Here is a 25,728-nt window from a genome sequence, read left to right as displayed (position 1 = left end):
TGTTAATCACTTTGTAAACTTCATGATTCATTAGCAGAAGTTAAAACTTGAAAAGATAAACTTGAAGATAACATAGCTGTATTTGTCTAATTATCCAACTTTTGTGGCTATGTCCCCAGCCTAACTACTGCTAATTTTTTTCTTTAATCGTTAATCAGACAAATATTTTTGTGATATTATGTTAGATATATTAAAAGGTTAATTAGAAGTGGAATTCCTAGATCTATGTAAATTTAAACTATTTCTAAAAATCAATATAATAAGCATGCTATTTTTATATCAGCATGTCTTTTGTTTATTGCTATAACATTTAACTTTGCTTTCATAAGTAAAAATTTCATATTGTTTCCATTCATTTAAGCCCTGATTTTAAATGTAAAACAATAAAATACTAACTTTTAACATTTTCAAATCTATTCTGCCTACATATAAAGAGATTAAAGGGGATTAGAACATTCCAATCTCTTCCCTTTTGTTCAAGAATATCAGGCAGCTTTTTTGGGGGGGGGAGTGGAGGGTAGAATGTATAACAATGTAGAATGATGTCCAGGCTTTTTCTTTTATCATGATTTTCCAGTAGACCAATAATTCTTAAATTGTCTCTCCTCAATCTGTTTTCTAGGTCTGTTGTTTTATCAATGAGGTGTTTCATAGTTTCCTCATTTTTTTCATTCTTTTGACTTTGTTTTATGGACTCTTGCTGCCTTGTGAAGTAATTTGCTTCTACATGTTTGATTCTAATTTTAAAGACTGGATGTCAGCTCTGACTTTTTTTTATCATCCTTTTGCTTTTGTACTGTTTTTCTTTGTAGGTTTTTTAACATCCTTTGCCTTGTTTTTCAAGCTGATCATTTCTGGCTTTCAATGTTTTTTTTTCAAACATTTTGGTTCATGTGCCTCTATTTCCAGATGACCTATTTTGCTTTTTAAGTTCTTTCCCCCAATTTTCTTCAGATTCTCTTAATTGCTTTTTGAAATATGTTTTGAGTTCTTCCAAAAACTGTGTCTAATTCACTAAAGTTCCTGCATTTTCACTTTGTGTTCTTTGGTCCTCCTCTATTCCATTTGTTCTATGTTAATTACCTGGAGAGAAGCTGTCCATTGTAATTTCTTTTTTTCTTTTTCTGTTGTTTACTCATTTTTCTTCTTCTTTCCCAACTCCAGTCATTGAAAGTATTCTTAGTCCTATGTTCATTTGCTGGTTCTGTGGGTTTGGGCTATTCTTTCACAGATCATAATGCAATGAAAATAATAATTAGTAATCAAAAATTAATTGGAAGTTAAACAATAAGATTCTCCAAAATCAGTTAAAAAACAAATCATTGAAACAATTAACAACTTCATTGCAGAAAATGACAATGATGAGACATCCTTTCAAAATCTTTGGGATACAGACAAAGCGGTACCAGAGGGAAATTCATATCCTTCAGTAAATATATTAACAAATTAGAGAAGACAGAGGTCAATTATTTGGGCATGCAAATTAAAAAACTAGAAAGTGAACAAATTAAAAAGTCTCAGATGAAGACTAAAATACTAAAAATCAAGGGAGAAATGAGTAAAATTGAAAGTCAAAGAACTATTGATTTAATAAATAAGACTAGAATCTGGTACTTTGAAAGAACAAATAAAATAGAAAAAGTACTGGACAATCTAATTAATAAAAGGAAAGAAGAAAACCAAATTGATAGTATCCAAGATGAAAAGAGAGAACTCACCTCTAATAAAGAGGAAATTAAGACAATCATTAAACATTATTATACTCAATTATATGGCAATAAATATGTCAATCTAGGTGATATGGATGAATATTTGCAAAAATATAAATTGCCAAAACTATCAGAGGAAGAAAAAGACTACCTAAATAACCCCATATCTGAAAAAGAAATTGAATAAGCCATCAAAGAACTCCATAAGAAAAAAATCCCCAGGTCCGGATGGATTCACAAATTAATTCTATCAAACATTCAAAGAACAACTAACCCCAATATTATACAAACTATTTGACAGAATAAGCAAAGAAGGAGTTCTACAAAATTCATTTTATGACACAAATATGGTACTGATTCCAAAGTAAGGCAGGTCAAAAACAGAGAAAGAAAGCTATAGACCAATCTCCTTAATGAATATAGATGTAAAAATCCTAAATAGGATGCTAGCAAAAAGACTGTAGCAAGTCATCACAAGGGTTATTCACTATGACCAGTTAGAATTCATACCAGGAATGCAAGGATGGTTTAATAGTAGGAAAACCATTCACATGATTGACCATATCAACAAACAAATCAACAAAATTCACATGATTATCTAAACTGATGCAGAGAAAGCCTTTAACAAAATAAAAAACTCATTCCTATTGAAAACACTAGAAAGCATAGGAATAGAAGGGCCTTTCCTAAAAAAAAAAATAAACAGTATATTTCTAAAATCATTAGCCAACAACATCTGCAATGGGGACAAACTAGAAGCATTCACAATAAGATCAGGAGTGAAACAAGGATGCCTATTATCACCTCCATTATTTAACATTGTACTAGAAACACTAGCAGTAGCAATTAGAGAAGAAAAAGAAACTGAAGGTATTAAAGTAGGCAATGAGGAGACCAAGCTATCACTCTTTTCAGATGATATGATGGTCTACGTAAAGAATCCTAGAGAATCAACCAAAAAGCTAGTCGAAATAATCAACAACTTTAGCAAAGTTGCAGGATACAAAATAAACCTGCATAAATCATCAGCATTTCTATATATCTCCAACACAGCTCAGCAGCAAGAATTAGAAAGAGAAATTCCATTTTAAATCAACCTAGACAATACAAAATACATAGGAATCTATATGCTGAGACAAACACAGGAACTATATGAACACAATAAGGAAACACTCTCCACACAATTAAAACTAGGTCTAAACAATTGGAAAAGCATCAATTGCTCATGGGTAGGATAAACTAACATAATAAAAATGACAATCCTACTGAAATTAATTTACTTATTTAGTGCCATACCCAATGAACTAACAAAAAACTTTTTACTTCATTAGAAAAAAATGATAACAAAGTTCATTTGGAAGAACAAAAGATCAAGGATATCCAGGGAAATCATGAAAAAATGTTAAGGAAGGAAGCCTTATAGTCCCAGATCTCAAACTATACTATAAAGCAGTGGTCATCAAAATAATTTGCTACTGGCTAGAAGACAGAAAGGAGTATCAGTGGAATAGACTTGGGGTAAGTGACCTTAGCAAGACAGTCTAGTCTATGATAAGCCGAAAGATCGCAGGTTTGGGGAGCAAAATCCACTATTTGATAAAAAAAAAACTGCTGGTAAAATTGGAAGACAGTATGGGAGAGATTAGGTTTGGATCAACATCTCACACCCTATACCAATATAAACTCAGAATGGGTGAATGACATAAACATAAAGAAGGAAACTATAAGCAAATTAGGTGAACACAAAATAGTATACATATCAGATCTTTGGGAAAGGAAAGATTTTTAAAACCAAGCAAGAGTTAGAAAAATCACAAAATGTAACATCAATAATTTTGATTACATCAAATTAAAAGTTTTTGTACAAACAAAACCAATGCCATCAAAATTAGAAGGGAAGCAACAAATTGGGAAACAATCTTCATAACAAAAATCTAATTACTCGAATTTATAAAGAGCTAAACCATTTGTACAAACAATCAAGCCCTTCTCCAATTGATAAATGGGCCAGGGACATGAATAGGCAATATTCAGTTAAAGAAATCAAAACTATTAATAGGCACATGAAAAAGTGTTATAAATCTCTTATAATCAGAGAGATGCAAATCAAAATAACTCTGAGGTATCACCTCACACCCAGCAGATTGACTAACATGATAGCAAAGGAAAGTAATGAATGCTGGAGGGGATGTGGCAAAGTAGGGACATTAATTCATTGCTGGTGGAGTTGTGAACTGATCTAACCATTCTGGAGGGGAATTTTGAAAAAAGGAATCCTTATTCTCTAAATACTCCTCCCACCTTTCTACAGGCCTATCAAGAAACCTTTTTCAAAGTCTTCCAGCTGCCTTTTTCTACACTCTCTAACTATAGAACCCCCACTAAATAGCTATCTGACCTAATTGGTCCTCCAAATTAATGTTGGACAAGTTTACAGTTTGTCAATAGGACACCTTTGAACTCTTGATGAATTCACCCTCTTAGGCCTAAGCCCAAGATAGCTTCTGATCTTTCCCACAGACAGGTTGTACTGGGTTGATGGCAGTTCTCTTTTCAGGCATCAGGAAAGACTCAGGACACAGAAACACAGGAACACAGGTAGATGATAAATGTGGAGACAGATTTGATGGTATCTCACACTGGATACCAGGATACCAGGATCACAGGATAGCAGGAACCCACCCTCAGCTCCCAAGGGAACAGGTAGACAAAACCTCCACTTGGTTCAGACAGACCAAGCCACAGGAAGTTACCTCTCCAAGCTCCCCAAAGGACAGGAACCAACGGCCCCCAGCTGTCTCCCTGTGCCCATTTTTATCTCTTACACACACACTAGAATAGAGTCTATAAAGTTCTGTCACATAGGGCAAAGTCCTTCTTTGCAAACTCTTGCATTTACTCTCTTTTTCAGTATTTCTTTCTTTCTCTCTCACACTACTCATAGAACTACCAACTTGGTTAAAGTCCTTATTATCTTCACTTTCATTTTTGTTAATTTATCTCCCAACTGGTTTCCCTGAAACAATTCTCTCTGCACTCCAACCTATACATTTCTATCAAAGTGATATTCCTTAAATGTAGATATGACCATATCACTGTCCTACTCAATCAGCCCCAGTGAGACTTATAAACTCCATCATTTATCTTTTCGATTCCTTCACTTTCTTGCCACAACCTCTCTTTCCCCTCCATTGTACATTTATTACGGATCACTTACCCCAGGATTCTGCATCTAGTCAAATTGACTTTTCTTTATTCCTCAGATACTTCACATTCCAGTTCTGTGCTGTCTGCCCTACCTGAAGTGAAGACCTCTGCTTCATAGAACTGTTCTTTTCTTTTAGGTCAGAGTTCAAATGCCATCTTTAATGTAGATTCTTTGCTGACCTTCTTGGCTGTTGTTATTCTCTTTCTCAAAATACCTTTTATTTATCTGTCTTGTTTTGGTTTGTATTTTTTCTTTATATACAAATAGGTACCTTTGGTCTATCTAACCAGATTACCCAATATTCTCTGGAATAGCAATTCTTTCTCTCATTGAATTTGTATCTTCAAAGCCTAGCATATAAAATGTTCATAATAAATAATTGATGACTGATTGATTATTAAAATGAGTACATTCAAGATAAATGAAGAAAATAATTAAAAGATAGTTAATGAATATGGGTATTAATAGTCAGGCATCTGAAAAAGGACTTTGTCATATCAGTGTGGTATCTGAAGAGAATGAGAGATTCTATAAAGTCAGGATGACCAGTAAAAATCATAAAGGTAGCATATACTGTATCATTTATGAGCAAAAGATAAAAGGCCAGACTAAATATATCTTGAATAGGAATGTACTGAATATCTTGATCAAATGTTTAAAATATCTTTGACCATAAAATATTATCAGCTATTTTTTATTACATCAACAGTCACATTACTCTGGAAAAATCTGTGTATTTAAATAAGCGAAATAGACCCATTTAATATGCTAGAATAGAAATGCCCTGTGATTAGAAGGCCCCAAAAGTCTAATTAACAAATACTTGCTGGATGTTTATAAAAATATGCTACAATTGCCAAACACACTGCCTCATACAGATGTATATAATATAAATACTTCTGGGTGATGATCATAATTAAGACTAATCATTGGAGGAAATGGAATGTTAATTAGTTTCACTAGCCTGATATAACACAATAGATGTTAAGAAAGTAATCTACACTATATTGATAATTTGTTCACTAATTAATAGACAATTATTTGTTAAACAATTACTCTGTTTTAAAGGCATAATGAAACATTTGGGAAAGCATGATTATGTATTATTTGGGTTCCTAAAAGTGTATTAATCAAATAATTCACTTATAGCACTACATGTTCAATAAAAGCAAAATAGATGTTAATAAGAAACTATATTGGAGAAAGAGTTCTACTTCTACTACTGTCTCCATGCAGCTTTGCTGAGTAATCTATGCGATTCAATGAAAACAAAGATCTCTTGAAAATGTCATTAATTACATAAATTGTTTCATAATGTGGCTGACAAAATTAACACAAATTTGGGGTACTGACATTAGAAAAAAATATTTTTTCATGATCCAGACTGTGAAATGTGCCCTGCTAAAACCCACTGCCATAATAATACAATTCCACAGCATGTCATATTATGATTTAAGATGCCAAATTATTGAATATTGCCTCATTATTGCAATTTATTATAGCTATAAATTATAAAAAAGTTAAAATGTCAGGAAATTTCAAAATGAGTTCATTATACTGATCACAGAAATCTTTTCCACCACAAAATGTCTGTTTCTGTTTAGTTTGGAAAGAATTCCATGAAGAAACTGGAGAAATTTATTCTTCTTCAGGAACCTCTTGGGGGAGACATAGCCTAAAAAGTAATTGTAATATATGTGAGAACATGTATACATACACACTCAATTTTTAAAGTTTGTAGAATAATGAGATTATATTTTAAAGACAAACATGTTCTTTTTCTTTCTTTTTTTTTTGACAAACATATTCTTAAGCAATGTAGTACTTGTTGAAATTACAGGGATTTTATTAACCCACAAAATACTTTAACTCTCAGTATATAAAATGTTTGACAATATAATATTAAAAAGGGAAAATCCTTCCTCCACCTTGGATATCCTTTTGCTACTTTTCCATGTTTTTATTTATACAATAACTAAGATTATTAATGAAAACCATGTTTTTAATTGTTAACAATTTTACAGAGGAATCATATGTTATCATGACTTTAGAAATTATATACTACGATGATGCAGACATTGTTTCAAGATATGATATCTGGCATAGGGATGTACCTATAATTCTGGTATTTGGGGAGGAGACTAGATTTGATCCCTGATTCAAATGAATCAAATCGCCTCATTCAGTGATTCAATTACTTAAACTGGATTTCTCTTATTGAGCCATTAAAATTTTAATATATATAGGCACTCCACCTACATAAATAATAGCTTCTCAATATTTTAGTAGTTGGATGATATCCTTTGTACCCAAAGAAGACCAAAATGATATCAAGTGCTGTCTTCATTCATGCATAAATTGGATTTAAGTGAGGCAGAGTTGCACAAAATTGTCAGACTTACTTTCTTCCAGAGTCATAGAAATTTAGTGGCAAGACAAACATCAATATGCCTGGTGATGCCTCTAGTATTTAACATTGTACTAGAAACACTAGCAGTAGCAATTAGAGAGGAAAAATAAATTGAAGGTATTAAAATTGGCAATGAGGAGACCAAGGTGTCACTCTTTGCAGATGACATGATGGTCTACTTAAAGAATCCTAGAGAATGAATGAAAAAGCTAGTCGAAATAATCTACAATTTTAGCAAAACTGCAGGATACAAAATAAACCCAAATAAGTCATCAGCATTTCTATATATTTCCAACACATCTCATCAGCAAGAATTAGAAAGAGAAATTCCATTTAAAATCACCCTAGACAACATAAAATACTTAGGAATCTATCTGCCGATACAAACACAGAAACTTTATGAACACAATGACAAAACAATTTCCACACAATTAAAACTAGATCTAAACAATTGGAAAAACTTCAATTGCTCATAGGTAGGATGAGTTAACATAATATAAATGACCATCCTATCCAAATTAATTTACTTATTTAGTGCCATACCCATTGAACTACCAATTTTTTTTTTTACTGAATTAGAAAAAACCATAACAAAGTTCATTTGGAAGAACAAAGATCAAGGATATCCAGGGAAATAATGAAAAAAAAATGTGAAGGATGGTTCCCTTGCAGTCCCAAATCTCAAACTATACTATAAAGCAATGGTAATCAAAATAATATGGTACTGGCTAAGAGACAGAAAGGAGGATCAGTGAAATAGACTTGGGCTAAGTGACCTCAGCAAGACAGTCTATGATAAGCACAAAGATCACATCTTTTGGGACCAAAGCCCACTATTTGATAAAAACTGCTGGGAATATTGGAAGACAGTATGGGAGAGATTAGGTTTGGATCAACATCTCACACCCTACACTAAGAAAAATGCAGAATGGGTGAATGACTTGAACATAAAGAAGGAAACTATAAGTAAATTAGGTGAACACAGAATAGAATACATGTCAGACCTTTGGGAAATGAAAGATTTTAAAACCAAACAAGACTTAGAAAAAGTCACAAAATATAACCTAAATAATTTTGACTACATCAAATTAAAAAGTTTTTGTACAAACAAAACCAATGTAACCAAAATTAGAAGGGAAGCAACAAATTGGGAAACAATCTTCATTACAAAAACCTCTGACAAAGGTCTAATTACTCAAATTTACAAGAGCTAAATCAATTTAAAAAAATAAAAAAAAAACATTCTCCAATTGATAAATAGGCAAGGGACATGAATAGGAAATTTTCAGTCAATGAAATCAAAACCAATAATAAGCACATGAAAAATTGTTCTAAATCTCTTATAATCAGAGAGATGCAAATTAAAACAACTCTGAGGTATCACCTCACACCTAGCAGATTGGCTAACATGACAGCTATGGAAAGTAATGAATGATGGAGGGGATGTGGCAAAGACCAGACATAAATTCATTCCTGGTGAAGTTGTGAATTGATCCAACCATTCTGCAGGGCAGTTTGGAACTATGCCCAAAGGGCAATAAAAGACTGTGTGCCCTTTGATCCAGCCATAGCACTGCTGGGTTTTTACCCCAAAGAGATAATAAGGAAAAAATACATGTACAAGAATATTCATAGCTGAGCTTTTTATGTTGGCAAAAAATTGGAAAAATAAGGGCATGTTCTTCAATTGGGAAATTTCTGAACAAATTGTGGTATATGTTGGTGATAGAATACTATTGTGCTCAAAGGAATAATGAACTGGAGGAATTCCATGGGAACTGGAATGACCTCTAGGAACTGATGCAGAGCGAAAGGAGCAGAAGCAGGAGAAAATTGTACACAGAGACTGATACACTATGGTACAATCAAATGTACCATATGGTACCATCGCATGTATGACTTCTATATTAGTGGCAATGCAGTGATCCTGAACAACTTTGAGGGATCTATGAGAAAGAGCACTATCCACATTCAGAGGAAAAACTGTGGGTGTAGAAACACCAAAGAAAAACAACTCCTTTATTACATGGGTCCAGGGGGGATGTAGACTCTAAATGAACACTCCAGTGTAAACATCAACAATGTGGAAATAGGTTCTGATCAAGGACACATGAGATTGTGTTTTGGCCACATCAAGGGTGGGGTGGAGGGAGGGGGGGAATAGAATATGATTCTTGTAACCAAGGAATAATGTTCTAAATTGACTAAATAAAATTAAAAAAAAAAAGATGCCTGGTGATATTTCAAAATGCATTGGATCTCTTTGACTTCTTCAGTCTTCAACCAGGCTTCAAATACACCACAGTAGGTACTTCAGCCACTTGCTTGGCTATTGAAAGTAATAATTTTCATCATTCCCTTCCAACAGGGAAAGTCTTCACATGTTTAGGCTAGATTTGAACTCAGTGCTTCCAAACTCCAGGACCAGTGGCTCTCCTCTGTGCCACCTAGCTGTCTAACTCTATTTTCATAACTTTCAATAGACTGATAATAACCCAGAAGCCTTGCTTTGACAATTCCTTTATTTACTACAACTATTTTTAGTTTAAAAAGAGATCTTTATTTTTAGAGTATATTTTATTTATCATTTCATTTAAAAACAGCAGGAAGATTTTGATTCTATTAATTTGCCTGTCATAAAATATTTTAAATGTCTTAAAAGTTAATTGAATAAATGTGCTTAGACCAAAGTCTTTCTCTTTACCCTAAGTTCTACTCTTATTACTAGGGAAATTCAATATACCTAGTATTACCCTTTCAAAAACCAATTTCACATTCCTTCAATTAGCTTATTTCTCATAATCTCCTCTAGTCAAAACCAGCAATAAAACAAAAACAGTCATATCCTTTATCTTGTTATGACCCACAGATGTTCCACTTCTATGTTTATAAATTCTAATGCTTATCTTTTTAAAAACCTTTTATTATTATTTTGCCTCTTAATTATAACTACTGGCCTTATTCTTCAATTTCACCCTGACCTCTAACACTTCTCATTCCCATCAGAATTCGCTCAGAGGACAACCACTTGAAGACATAAAGAAATCTCTGTGACATAATTCTGAGCTGAAAATTAATTTATTCTTGCATAGTGAATGATTCTATCATACCAAGTTTGTGATTAAAGATATCTTATGGATATTCACAGTTGTTTTTATCAGTTTTTGACAGTTGATACAAATCATTGATTAGCAAAACCCACATATTCAAAGTATGTTAGCTAATAGTTGATAAATTTTAGTACAAAGCTCAAGCAATTTTTTTTATCTTGGAACTAATACACCCTCAGACTCTAACTCTTAAAAAGAGACATAGAGGTAAACATAGTCATCTCTCTGAGTCATAAAATTTGAGGACTCTGTTATTGACATAAATTCCTTGAAAAACAAATACATTTTCTACTTTTACAACTGACTTTCTAATTGCTTCTGTTATCTTTATTCAGAATCAGGAGATAGTAAAGATGTATACTTAATATCAGAATATTTATAACTGGAGCTGTTAAGCTAACTCCTTGATTGTCACTGCTTATACAGTTAATTAACAACTGGGACTAGTGTTTCTAACATTCTGATTATAGATTTTATTTAAAGGATAAATAATTTTTTAAGAAATGATATAAAAATAAACTAAAATACATGTAATTTAAGCTCTTCACCACCATGCTTATTTGTGTATAGAACCCTATATTACCCTAGAGAGAAGTTAAGAGGGGGTTAAGAAAAGGGAGAAAGTAATAGAAGGGAGGGTGAAATAGGGAAGGTAGTGGTTAAAAATAAAACTTGTGAGGAGGGACAGAGCTAAAAGAGAGAAGAAATAACAGGTCATAGGAGGTGGAAAAGAAGATAGAGGGGAATACTCAGTAAGCATAACTGTGAGTGGGAATGGGAAGAATATCTATAAAACTGAAATGAATACCAAAGTAGATTAAAAACAAGAATCCTAAAATATGCAGTTTACAAGAAACACATATGAAACAGAGAGACACACAGAGTAAGAGTAAGTAAGGTAAAGGCTGGAGCAAAATGTATTATGTTACAGCTGAATTAAATAAAAATAGAAGTAGAAAAATGGAGAAATAGAAAGTAAAATTATACTGGTGGGTGACCTCACCTTTCTCCACTCAGAAGTAGATAAATCTAAAAAAATACAAGAAAAAAGTTAAGGAGATGAATGGAATTTTAGAAAAGTTATATTTATTAGTTCTCTGGAGGAAATGTAATAAGAATAGAAAGAAATATAATTTCATTTCAGCAGTACATGACACCTACATAGAAAATGACCATTTATTAGGGCATAAAACTTCACAACATAGTGCAGAAAAGCAAAAATAACAAATGCATCCCCTTTTAGAACTTAATAAAAAATCACAATTAATAAGGGTTCATGGGAAAATGAATTAAAAAGTAATTGGAAATTAAATTATCCAATTCAAAATAGGGTGGGTGGGTGAAAGAACAAATTATAGAAACATTCGATAATTTCACTAAAGGGAAAGACAATGAGGAACCAATACATCAAAATTTGTGGTATACAGCCAAAGTAGTACTTTGAAGACATTTTATTTTTCTAATATCTTACATTAGCAAAATGAAGGAAAATCATATCAGTTGGTTGGGCATGCAAATTTAAAAAAAATCTAGAAAAAGAACAAATTTAAAATGTCCAATTAAAGACCAAATTGACAATCCTAAAAATCAAAGTAAAAATTAATAAAATTGAAATTTAGGGAACCATTGAACTAATAAGTCTAGAAGTTGGTTTTATGACAATAAAGAAAATAGAGTCTGGTTTCAAATCTGGCCTCAGACACTTCTTAAGTATGTGATATTAGGTAAGTCACCTAACTCCAGTTACCTAACCCTTACTACTCTTCTGCTTGGAACTAAAACACAGCATTGATTCTAAGAAATAGCCCCACCTTTTAACTGGGTTTACATGCATATTAAGGAAGGATGTCAGAGGCCTCATGACTCCCTGGAATCCTGGAAGATATTTGCTTCTTGTCCCACATGAACCCTGGAATCCAGAAGACTGCCTCTGACACAGAATAAAATCAAGTCTGCCCAACCAGAGAGATCCAGAAGGAGTGGCATCACTGGGGGTGGATTAAATGAAGGGTTTGAGGAAGTGGGGGCTTTCTCTTGCTCTGAAGACCTATATAGTAGGGTAACTCACATTTGGGATGACAAGGAACAAGTGTGTGGCCTTTTGACTTTCCCTGGTGAAGCTACTTTTCATGAGAAGAGCACTGTAAACTCAGATTAGGTGCACCCAAGTGATCTCTCTCTCTCTCCAACTCCAACCTTTTTACTATCTATTCAGTTTCCAAAGAATTGCAATCCTAGCAAAGTCCTTCAATGAAGCTAAATATGTTTATTGAGAGGAGGCCAGTCTCACAATAAAGCCTAACTGGTGAAAAGCAGAAACAGGGATCCTGAACCTTAGGAGTGTGAGAAGGGAATTTGTATTTTGATTTGATCTATCAGAGATTTAGACTTCCCTTTCATTTGGTGTGAATTTGGGTCCATCAGCAACCAGTGAATTGATTCCACAAGCACTGCCCCCCCTGGGTGATGCTAGGCTAATTGAGAAATTGTGATTAGTTCCTGGGGGGGGGGGAGGGTGATTTAGGAGAGCTAGTAGGTGACATGAATAGCATATAAGGTGAGCCCTGCCAGGAAGCAGGAATCTGATGCTGAGACTCTGATTTGTTAGGCTTTAGGCTGTTAGGCTAGGTAATTCTTTACCTCCTTTCCATATTTTCCTCTCTTTATTATCTTTATCTTACTATAATAAAGCTATTAGGGTCATTAACAGTCTTGTCACTTGAGGATTCATTTCTATAAACAGTGACCCCAACATTTCTTACTCCTGTAATTTAGTCAAACCTAGTCTAATCATTATAGAACCTCATCTTGTTATGCAAAGCAATCTTATGACATAATGACAAAGTGACACAGTCAAAATTAAAATAGAATGGATGTATAAATCTTTCACACGGGCAGGTCCTAACCAATGATGCTAGGGCTCAAAAAGCTGGAAAGTATAAAAATAATCACTATGGGTATGGGTGGTAGCTCATGACTGATGTTATGACCATTGCAAGGCCTCTGCAATAAGGGGTTGGGGCTAATTGCTTTCTGCTGACAATTGTTATGAAATAGTAGGAGTCAGCAGTTGCATGTGTGATATTTTCATCCAAAATCAATCTTCTACCTGCCTTCTGACTATCTTGAGCTTATACGCAGCAGGGTGTGGTGGGCTTGGTATAAACCTTTGGGTTACAGGCTTAAGGTAAAAGTGCCTGTCAGTAAGATTTAATACCACCCTAAACTACACACACACACACACACACACACACACATATTAATATATATTTATATATCTTAGCAAACTATATTATTTCATTGTGATATAAAAATAATCATAAAGACTAATACTATTAAAATAATAAAAGGGGGTAGGCAGTTTCACACTCACAATAGATAGACAGATAGATACACACACACACACACACACACACACACACACACACACACACACACACATATATATATATATATATATATATAAAAGAGTTAATTACTATTCCTCCTCCCTTATTTCATCTTTGAGTAATAAGATGGTCTGGAATTGTGCATCATCAAAAATGAGGTATTCTCCAAAGTATTTTAAGATTTCCCCCCACAAAGATAATATTCTTAAGAATAAAGTAGGAGGCAACTGTTAACAACAATAGGTTACACCAGATCAAATTGCTTACAATCTCTGAGAGGTGGAAGGGAGACAATTTGGATTTTAAATTTCAGAAAAAAAATATGTTGTAAATTATTATTACATGTGATTAAGAAATTAAAATATCTTTGAATAAAAAATAATTGGGAAACATTAAACAAAATAAATGAAAAATGCAATTAAAATGATGGGTTACAAATCCTTGTAAATTAGTGGGACTAGTTGTACCCAATTACTATGTTCTTTGTGAGTGATAGCTTTAAATTATTAATGACTAGGGAAGAACAAATGGAAGAAGATTTAACTTCAGCCTCATTTTAATGAAGACTTAATATATGGATGTTGATCTCAAATAGATTCAAATGTAACAGTTAAGGCAAAGAGAATATAATTTCTCTAAAATTTCCCCTTTCCTTGCCTACATAGAAACAAGTCATCACCTCTTTCCATAAAGAAGTTCCCAAGTTTGCTGAACAAGGAGGATATGATTGTTATTTGATAATCACTTTAATGTTTTGATCTTACAATATGCTAAATTAATTAAATCGAATCTAAGATGTGGGCCTCCTTTGATCCCTAAACTTCCTTTATTTATCTATGCGAAGTAGTGTTATATTGCTTTTGGAATTCAAATAGTAAATGATAGTCATAGGACTAATATAATTTGAGCAATCTATTTTTTCTATATCATTACCCTGATCCTAATCCTAATCCATAATCCTAGTTATTTTACAGTAAAACATCTGAATCATAATGAAGTATTAAGTGGGATAGTGGAGTTAGAGTATAGAAGAGGTGAGTCTGAATCTTGCCTCAAGCACTAGCTACCTATGTAAATCTATACAAGTCACAACTTCCAGGATATAGTTTCATTATTTGCAAAATAGGGATGATAGTAGCACCTACCTCAAAGGGCATTTTAAGGATCAAATAAAATCATTTATATTAATCATTCTATGAACCTTAAAATATTATATGTGTGATACCCAGTGGAATCACCCGTTGGCTAGGGGAGAGATGGGGGGGGGGGGAAGAAAATGATCTTTGTCTCCAATGAATAATGTTTGGAAATGACCAAATAAAATAATGTTAAAAAAATTTATGAATGAGAGTGAGGAAGGTGAAGAATATACACTGAACTACCTGATCACTACCAAATTACCATAATTACAAAATGATACCTCAGAATGAATTCTAGGGCAAGCATAACCACACACACACACACACACACACACACACACACACACAAAATAGTGTGAAATTATGTTTCAACCCAAAACAACTTAGAAGGCTGGCATGATACAATCTTTGTACCAAGGTGGAAGTGGAGTACAAAGTAGCATACCAAGCCAGGCCCCACTATGGTAACAAGCCTTAGAGGTGACTGAATCAGCAGCGAAGCCTTCCTGAGCACAGTCACATATGGTAAGGAGGATCAGACAACTATTCAGATGGAGATTATAGGGAACCCTGCCTATGGATGCAAAACTCTTGTTGCCCGTTCACAGATCTGGGTCACAGTCCTGGCTCAAGCTCTCAGAATAAGGAAGATCAGTGTTTGTAGCAACCAGGGAGCAGTGAACTCTCATCACAATTCTAAGGAAGAAGTTACCACAGACCAGATCACAGACTAGCAGAGTATTAAACATAATTCTCCTTATATCATACAACCTTGGAAAAATTGAAATCAGATAGATCAGAAAAATCCATAACAAAGTTCATTTGGAAGAACAAAGGATCAAGGATATCCAGGGAAATAATGAAAAAAAAATACAAAGGAAGGGGACCTTGCAATCCCAGATCTCAGACTATATTATAAAGCAGCAGTCATTAAAACAATTTGGTACTGGCTAAGAGACAGAAAGGAGGATCAGTGGAATAGACTGGGGGCAAGCGACCTCAGCAAGACAGTATACGACAAACCCAGAGAACCCAGCTTTTGGGACAAAAATTTCATAAAAACTGCTGGGAAAATTGGAGGACAGTGTGGGAAAGATTAGGTTTAGATCAACACCTCACACCCTACACCAAGATAAACTCAAAATGGGTGAATGACTTGAACATAAAGAAGGAAACTATAAGAAAATTAGGCGAACACAGAATATTATACATGTCAAACCTTTGGGAAGGGAAATATTTTAAAACCAAGCAAGAATTAGAAAGAGTCACAAAATGCAAAATAAATAATTTGGACTATATCAAATTAAAAAGCTTTTGTACAAACAAAACCAATGTAACCAAAATCAGAAGGGTAGCAACAAATTGGGAAACAATCTTCATAAAAACCTCTGACAAAGGTTTAATTACTCAAATTTACAAAGAACTAAATCAATTGTACAAAAAATCAAGCCATTCTCCAATTGATAAATGGGCAAGGGACATGAATAGGCAGTTCTCAAATAAAGAAATCAAAACTATTAATAAGCACATGAGAAAGTGTTCTCAATCTCTTATAATAAGAGAGATGCAAATTAAAAGAACTCTGAGGTATCACCTCACACCTAGAAGATTGGCTAACATGACAGCAATGGAAAGTAATGAATGCTGGAGGGGATGTGGCAAAGTAGGAACACTAATTCACTGCTGGTGGGGTTGTGAACTGATCCAATCATTCTGGAGGGCAATTTGGAACTATGCCCAAAGGGCGATAAAAGACTGACTGCCCTATGATCCAGCCATAGCACTGCTGGGCTTGTACCCCAAAGAGATAATAAGGAAAAAGACTTGTACAAGAATATTCATAGCAGCACTCTTTGTGGTGGCCAAAAATTGGAAAATGAAGGGATGCCCTTCAATTGGGGAATGACTGAACAAATTGTGGTATATGTTGGTGATGGAATACTATTGTGCTCAAAGGAATAATAAAGTGGAAGAATTCCATGGAGACTGGAACAACCTCCAGGAATTGATGCAGAGCGAAAGGAGAAGAACCAGGAAAACATTGTACACAGAGACTGACACACTGTGGTACAATCGAACATAATGGACTTCTCCATTAGTGTCAAAGCAATGTCCCTGAACAATCTGCAGGGATTTAGGAGAAAAAACACTATCCACAAGCAAAGGACAAACTGTGGAAGTAAAAACACCAAGGAAAACCAACTGCTAGTCTACAGGGGTTGAGGGCATATGACTGAGGAGAGACTCTAAATGAACACTCTGGTGCAAACACCAACAACATGGAAATGATTTCGAATCAAAAACACTTGTGATACCCAGTGGAATCGAGTGTGGGCTATGGGATAGGTGGGGGCGTGGGGGTGGGGAGAAAATGATCTTTGTCTCCAATGAATAATGCTTGGAAATGACCAAATAAAATAATGTTTAAAAAATAAAATAAAATTAGCAACTATTTCCTCAATTCTTTGTTTACCTCTCCTTCCCTTCCTTAAACCCTTTCAATAAATATTAAATAAGTTTGTATAAAAAAAAAGAAATCAGATAGATCCCCAGAATGACATTTGAAGGCAGGTGCACAAAGGACCTGAAGCCTAGAACAGTGCTCTTTACTACAATTATAAAGCCCAACTTTAACAGTTGTTTTTTTTTTTTTAATGAGCAAACAACAAAAACAACTAAACTCAACAAAGAAAGTGATTTTAATTACAGGAAAAAACAAAACACAAATTTGGAAGAAGAGAACAAAGTTAATCATCCAACAATACATCTGAAGCCTCCAAAAAAATAGGAATTGGTCTCAGTACAAAAAAAGAATTAATAGAGAAAGTCAAAATGAATTTTCAAAATCAAATAAGAGGTAGAATAAAAATTGGGGGAAAACATAAGAATGACACAGGAAAAAGAACATGAAAAAAGTTAACAGCTTGGAAAAGGAGATAGAAGATATACTGAAGAAATGAATATCTAAAAAACCGAATAGGCCAATTGGTTAAAGAGGCAAAAATATCTATTGAGGAATTTATTAAAGAAGCAGAATTGGGCAAATGGAAACAAGAAACAAAAAATGCACTGAAGAGAAGAACTTCTTAAAAGGCAAAATTAGCCAAATGGAGAAAGGAATACAAAAATTAATTGAAGAGAACTCCTTAAAAGTCAGAACTGGCCATAGGGAAAAAGAGGAATAAAATTCAATAAGGAAAGGAACTTTCTAAAAGGTAGAATTGACCAAATGGGAAAGGGCATATAAAAGTTCAATCAGAAAAATAATTCCAAATAGGTACTGAGTGAAAATACATGTACAAGCCAGTAGAATTGCTTATCAGTTCTTGGAGGGGGATATGAAAAGGGGAAACCATGGAAAAATACTTAAAGAAAATAAAAGAAAAATATTTCCATAAAAATTAGAATTGGACAAGCAAAAGTTAATGACTGCATAAGACATTAAGAAATAAAGTCAAAAGAATGAAAAAATGAAGAAAATGTGGAATATTTCACTCTAATATCTTATTTATATAATGTCCTTTGTATATAATTATGATAATATAATTTTATTAAAATCGTGGCATCAAAGAATTTTAGATGGGTACCTTAAGTATTTACAAATTCTGAGAGAACCATCGTCCTGCTAGTTATTCCATGTTTCCAATCTAAATATGATCCACAGCTCCTCACTCTCCCTCACCTCAAATATTCAGCCATTTCTCAGAACTTGTTCATTTTATTTCAATACTATTTCATAACAATCCTCTTCTCTCTATTCAGTCACTACTTTCATCATCCTTCATCTGGATTTTTGTAATATAGCTTCCTAGCTAAGTTATAAAGGTACCTTAAGACTTTTCTCACATTATCATCTTCACATAACTGCCAAATTGATTTCTTTCAATTTCAAGTCTAACCATCTTACTTCTCTTTTCACTAAACTCTAGTGGCTCCCCATTATTGAATGAATGATAAAACTTGGATTTTCAAACTATTCATAACATAGTTATAATACATATGTCGAGCCTTACTATTGCATATTATCTGCCACCTCACAGGTTAATTAAAAGCCATCAAAGCCATGCTGTTTGACACAGTTGTGCATAGAAACCAGGAGGTCACAAAGTGTCCCTTAAGAAGGATGGAGACACCACTCAACTCCCTCTGTGTGACTTCTCTCACTAACATCCCTTAACAATGGAATTGCTATGATTATTGTTCTCTTCCTAGCTTCAGGAAAAATAATATGAGAGCAAAATACTTGCAGGATTAATACAGCTATCCCATGTTATTTTCCCAGAATATCACCAAAAGATCACACTCACAAAATAAAACCTAATGGCTCCTTTGGGTTAAACTTCTAATAAAACTGCATTCAGAATTCTCTACCCCCATGTACAGGCCAGGAACAAACTCTCCTGAGCTAGTATGTTAATTACCCTTCAGGGAGTGGTTGGTACGCTATGCCTCACTGACTTATTTTACTAACTAAAACCTAGGTAATCTGTCTTGGAAACTTTAGGGAAACATTAGAAAAATGATTAGTCTGTTATTAAAGAATACCTAAAACTGGATAGTTTCTGTTACCCTTTGACTCTTCAACTTGGCAACAGTGTTTTCTTGATTGACTTCTAAGAACTCCTGATTGATTATCTATTTTATTAAAAGTAACAAATGATTTTTCTTAGATTGTCCTCAAGTCTGAGCACCTCACAGGTTAATTAGAACTGACTTCTAGCTACACTGCCTGTAATGAGAAAACATTAATCTTTTACAAAAGCTTTGTGTTTGTTGTCAGAATCTGTAGCAACATAGTACATAGAATAAACATAGAACGTTAAATGATTTGTAAAAAGTTAATGTATGATTTATCCAAATATCTGTAAAGAGCATGTATGTTGAATAATGAAGCTGTGTGCCAAGGAAATATGTAACCACTTGGGGGGACATAAAAATACAGACAACTCTGGGTCAAGCTGAGCAGTTTCTTGTGATGCCTGGCTGCAGACTGATACTCTTAACTGTCTTCCCAACATTTATTATCCACTGAAGCCATCATACCTAGTCAATGACCCCCAAAGGCATGGACAGGGCAGGCCCAGAACCCAGAGCAATTATCTATATGTGTATTATATATAATTGTACCTATACATTCCTTGTACATTCCAATATATTTTAATCCAGTCAAAATAGCTTTGTTTTGTTTTGTTTATACTATTCTACATATACTGTATTCCATTTCCTGTCCCATTTTGTAGCTAGGTACAAGGTTAGAAGGCAATTTAATGACAGACAAGATTTGGGGTTTTCCTCAATTTACAAGTTCTCTTTTTCTTGTGTCACTTTAAAGCACCTGGCAATGTTGCCTAGTTTCTGTCCATAAACAGAATTCAGTGGAGTGTGTCTTGAAGATGATTGATGTTCTTGGCTTGCCTGGTTTGTAATGGGAGTGACTGTAGCTCTGTGGAGAAGGAAAGGAGGAGGGCAATGGGTAGTGATCTTTGGGCTTTAATTCTGTAAATGCAATCTTTTGGGGTAATGACCTAGGGGGATTAAAGTGGGATATATATGTATTGATCCTATAAGTATTTGCTCTCATATTATTTCCACTGTATTGGGGAGAGAATAATAATCATGACAAGTCCATTAGTAGGGAAAGTTTGAGAGAGAAGTCACAGAAGGGGATTAACTGGGGGATTTTGTTCTAGGGGGGCTGCTTTGCAGTTTCCCAGCTTCTCATTGTGACCTGAAAATAAGTAAATTACAAAGAATACTCTCTTCCTCTCCAGTCACAAAAGGATAAATTTCCCAGTCTCTAATACTATCATTAAGAAGAATATTGTCTTTTCCAAACTATCCATGACTCTAGAACTGGACCTCCCACTCTCTATGACCCCCTGATACTCTACTCCATTACCCTTAGTACTATACCTTTTTGACTCTCAAAATTCTCATCTAAAGGTTTAAAAGTTTGATAAATAACTGACCCTGGATAGTTAGTAACTTTCCATAAGTAAACTGACCTTTAAAATTTTTTATTCATTTTACCAAGAGGTAAACTAAGACTCAGAAGGGTTAAATATTTTCTCTCAAAATCATAAGTAGCAGAGCAGAGATTTGAACATAGACACTCTATACTATAGTATGCTACTTTTAAATTGTGTTGATATTCAATCTAAATGACTTTAAGATATTTTTAAATGAGATGTGAACTATTAATCCATTTACTCATTTATTTCATACTTCCCCCAGCAAATTGCTCTCTAAAACATTGTTAGAAGCAGAAAATCCTAAAGCTGAATGAGACTTGAAAAATAGACTTGTCTATTAGATGAACCTTTTCTACAATAAACTCAACAAATAATAATTAAACCACTTCCAAAATTCTAGAGTGAAGTATACTTCTACAGTAACATATTTCTAGACCTTTAATTCCAGCAAATTCTGCATTTCAAACCAAAGAGCCCCCAAAACACTGCAAAATTACTCAACACATCTCTCTTCTATGCATATATTCTGTGGTCATCATTTCTTGAAATGTTTGGCACTGATTATCTTTGTTATGGCCTTCCTTTTTTAATTTTTAGAATTGATTATATTAATATACTCTTTTGAAAGTCGTAGAGCACTTTCCTTTTGTAATATAAATGTGGTAACAACATGGGAAAAGATTAAAGAATCTTTGTTAGATTTCAATAAGAATATTTTCCAAACCAAAGAAAAAAATTACATGCAAATATCTATTTCTGAATTTAGTATTTCTTAAAAAAATGATCATGCTATTACATGCAAATTTCAAATAATGGGACAATTCCTTCTTGAAAAAACAAATGTTAATGTACTTTCTACACAAGATCTTAATCAAAAAGCAGATAAATGATTATTGGTGTACTTTTAACCTTAAATGAGGATGTGTTCCATACCACTGGAGCTATAAATTAGAAATCATTTTTACCCCTTGTTATATTACAAGAATCCAAGATGGTACCTCTTGTAAAGAGCTACTTAATAGTTTGAAAAAAATTAAATTAAGAAACTATTTTATTCTTGTGTGTAAAGTGAGAATTACTTTAGCTTTGTACATTTATGCCTATATTACTTGTCATATAACCTTTCTGAGCAAAAAATGCAAGTGTAATATTGATTTTCAGTCTAATTTTTAAAAGAACACATTAGTACCCAAACATGTTTCTCCACTGCTTAGTTTTGTTTTATTTAATAAATGCATATTATCATAAATATTTTTATATTTCCTTAAGGACAAAAAGAGTCATTTTAAATGTATTTAAAAAACATACCTTAGAGGCAGAGTCAAGATGGTGGCATTGAGGTAGTGAAAGTTCAGACCTCTGAAAACCCTTCCTCACCAATTAAAAACCAAATGCTCATAGGGGACTGAAAACTAAATCTAACAACAGGACAGAGGTAAGGAAACCTCCAGTTGGACTCAACTTAAAAGGTATGCCCCAAATGAACTTTATTATGGTTTTTTCTAATTCAGTAAAAAAAATTTTTGGTAGTTCAATGAGTATGGTACTAAATAAATGAATTAATTTGGATAGGATTGTCATTTTTATTATGTTAGCTTATCCTACCCATGAGCAATTGATGTTTTTCCAATTGTTTAGATCTAATTTCAATTGTGTGGAGAGTGTTTTGTAGTTGTGTTCATATAGTTCCTGTGTTTATCTCAGCAGATAGATTCCTAAGTATTTTATATTGTCTAGGGTGATTTTAAATGGAATTTATCTTTATAATTCTTGCTGATGAGATGTGTTGGAAATATATAGAAATGCTGATGACTTATTTGGATTTATTTTGTATCCTGCAGTTTTGCTAAAGTTGTTGATTATTTCGACTAGCTTTTTCATTCATTCTCTAGGATTCTTTAAGTAGACCATCATGTCATCAGAAAAGAGTGATAACTTGGTATCCTCATTGCCCATTTTAATACCTTCAACTACTTTTTCTTCTCTAATTGCTACAGCTAGTGTTTCTAGTACAATGTTAAATAATAGAATTGATAATGGGCATCCTTGTTTCACTCCTGTTCTTATTGGGAAGGCTTCTAGCTTATCCCTATTGCAGATGATGTTAGCTGATGGTTTTAGGCATATAGTGTTTATTATTGTTAGGAAAGGCCCTTGTATTCCTATGCTTTCTAGTGTTTTGAGTAGGAATGAGTGTTGTATTTTGTCAAAGGTTTTTTCTGCATCTATTGAGATAATCATGTGATTTTTGTCAGTTTGCTTGTTAATATGGTCAATTATGTGGATGGTTTTCCTAATATTGAACGATCCTTGCATTCCTGGTATGAATCCTACCTGGTCATAGAGAATAACCCTTGTGATGACTTGTTGCAGTCTTTTTTCTAGTGTCCTATTTAAGATTTTTTCATTTATATTCATTAAGGAGATTGGTCTGTAGTTTTATTTTTGTTTTTGACCTGCCTGGCTTTGGTATCAGTACCATATTTGTGTCATGAAAGAAATTTGGTAGAACTCCTTCTTTGCTTATTCTGTCAAATATCTTGTATAATATTGGGATTAGTTGCTCTTTGAATGTTTGATAGAATTCATTTGAGAATACATCTGGATCTGGGGATTTTTTCTTCGGGAGTTCTTTGATGGCTTATTTAATTTCTTTTTCTGATATGGAGCTGTTTAGGTAGTCTATTTCTTCCTCTGATAGTCTCAGCAATTTATATTTTTGTAAATATTCATCCATATCACCTAGATTGCCATATTTATTGCCATATAATTGAGCATAATAATTTTTAATGGAATGATTGCCTTAATTTCCTCCATTAGAGGTGAGGTCTCCTTTTTCATCTTGGATATTGTCAATTTGGTTTTCTTCTTTTTCATCTTGGATATTGTCAATTTGGTTTTCTTCTTTCCTCTTTTAAATTAAATTTACCATTACTTTATCTATTTTATTTGTTTTTTTCAAAGTACCAGATTCTAGACTTATTTATTAAATTATTAAATTATTAAATAAATAGTTCTATGACTTTCAATTTTATTAATTTCTCCTTTGATTTTTAGGATCTCTAATTTAGTCTTCATCTGAGGATTTTTAATTTGTTCACTTTCTAGTTTTTTAATTTGCACGCCCAACTCATTGACCTCTGTCCTCTCTAATTTGTTACTATATGAACTCATGGATATGGATTTCCCAGTGAGTACTGCTTTGGCTGTATCCTATAGATTTTGAAAGAATGTCTCATCATTATCATTTTCTTCAATGAAATTATTAATTTTTCTATGATTTCTTCTTTAACTGATTTTGGAAAATTGTTTAATTTCCAATTATTACTTTCATTGCATTATGATCTGCAAAGTTTGCATTTATTATTTCTGATTTTTTTCACTTGTTTGCAATGTTTTTGTGCCCTAATACACGGTCAATCTTTGTGAATGTACTATGTGCTGCTGAAAAGAAGGTGTATTCCTTTTTGTCTCTATTTATTTTTCTCCACATATCTACTAACTGATTTTTCTAAGATTTCATTCACTTCTTTTACCTCTTTCTTATTTATTTTTTGGTTTGTTTTTTATAGTTCTGATAGAGGAAGGTTCAGGTCTTCCAGTAGTATAGGTTTTCTATGTATTTCATCCTTGAGCTCCACTAGTTTCTCCTTTAGATATTTGGATGCTATGCTGTTTGGTGCATATATGTTGAGTACTGATATTTCCTCATTGTCTATACTCCCTTTTTTCAGGATGCAATTACCTTCCCTATCTCTTAACTAAATCTATTTTTGCTTTGGCTTTGTCAGATATCATGATTGAGACTCCTGCCTTCTTTTTATCAGTTGATGCCCAATATATTTGGCTCCATCTTCTTACTTTTACCCTATGCGTATCTACCTTCCTAATGTGTTTTCCTTGTAGACAGCATATGGTAAGGTTTTGGATTCTAATCTCCTTTGCTATTTGCTTGTGTTTTATGGGTGAGTTAATTCGATTCATATTCAGAGTTATAATTATCAGCATTTTTATTTTTAATCCTTGACTTGCCTTTTCTTCTTTCACTATTTCCTTCCACACCAATGTTTTCTTTTTAATCAGTCCCCCTAATTCCCACCCTTATTTTCCTTCCCTTTATTATACCCTCCCTTCTTATCCCCCCTTATTTTCTTTACAGTCCTCTTTGGAGGTGTCATCTTTCAATCTTCTTTGCCTCATCTTTCATCTCCTTTGTCTCATTTTCAAGCTGGTTCATTTTGGCTTTAAAGACACTATTTTCTTGTTTTAGTTCAAGTGCTTCTGTTTCCAGATGACTTATCTTAGGTTTTTAAGTTCTTTTTCCACTTGTTGTCAGCCTGTCTTAATTGTGTTTTGAATTGTATTTTGAGTTCTTCCAGAGCCTGTATCCAATTTGCTGGGGTTTCTGTATTTTTTTTCTTGGAGTTCCATCATCCTTCTCTGTTCCATTTGCTCTTTGTTCATTGCCTGGGCTTTTTTCTTTTTCTGTTGTTTGCTCATATTTACCCCCTTCTTTACTCCCTGCTTTTGTCTTAGCTCTTGCTCCTCTCATTTTTTTTTTTGTGGTTTTGGACTTTTCTTTCTGCCTTCACCCTTGGAGCTTGTCAGTAAATTTTTCAGTGCAGTCTGTGGCAGAGGGTTGTTGGAGCTTGAGCTTCCCTGCCCTCTAGAGGCTTTGATGTGATTAAGTCCAGCTGGGTTGCTGGATGTGCCCTGAGGCCAAAACCTTGGGAAGAGGGGGACAATATGGGATGTCTCCACTGCTGCAACTATGCTTCCCACTCTACAATC

Source organism: Monodelphis domestica, chromosome 8 (assembly GCF_027887165.1).
Source record: "Monodelphis domestica isolate mMonDom1 chromosome 8, mMonDom1.pri, whole genome shotgun sequence".
NCBI classification, from domain to species: domain Eukaryota; kingdom Metazoa; phylum Chordata; class Mammalia; order Didelphimorphia; family Didelphidae; genus Monodelphis; species Monodelphis domestica.
The sequence above is the reverse complement of the archived record's forward strand: the minus strand, read 5'-3'. Positions refer to the sequence as shown.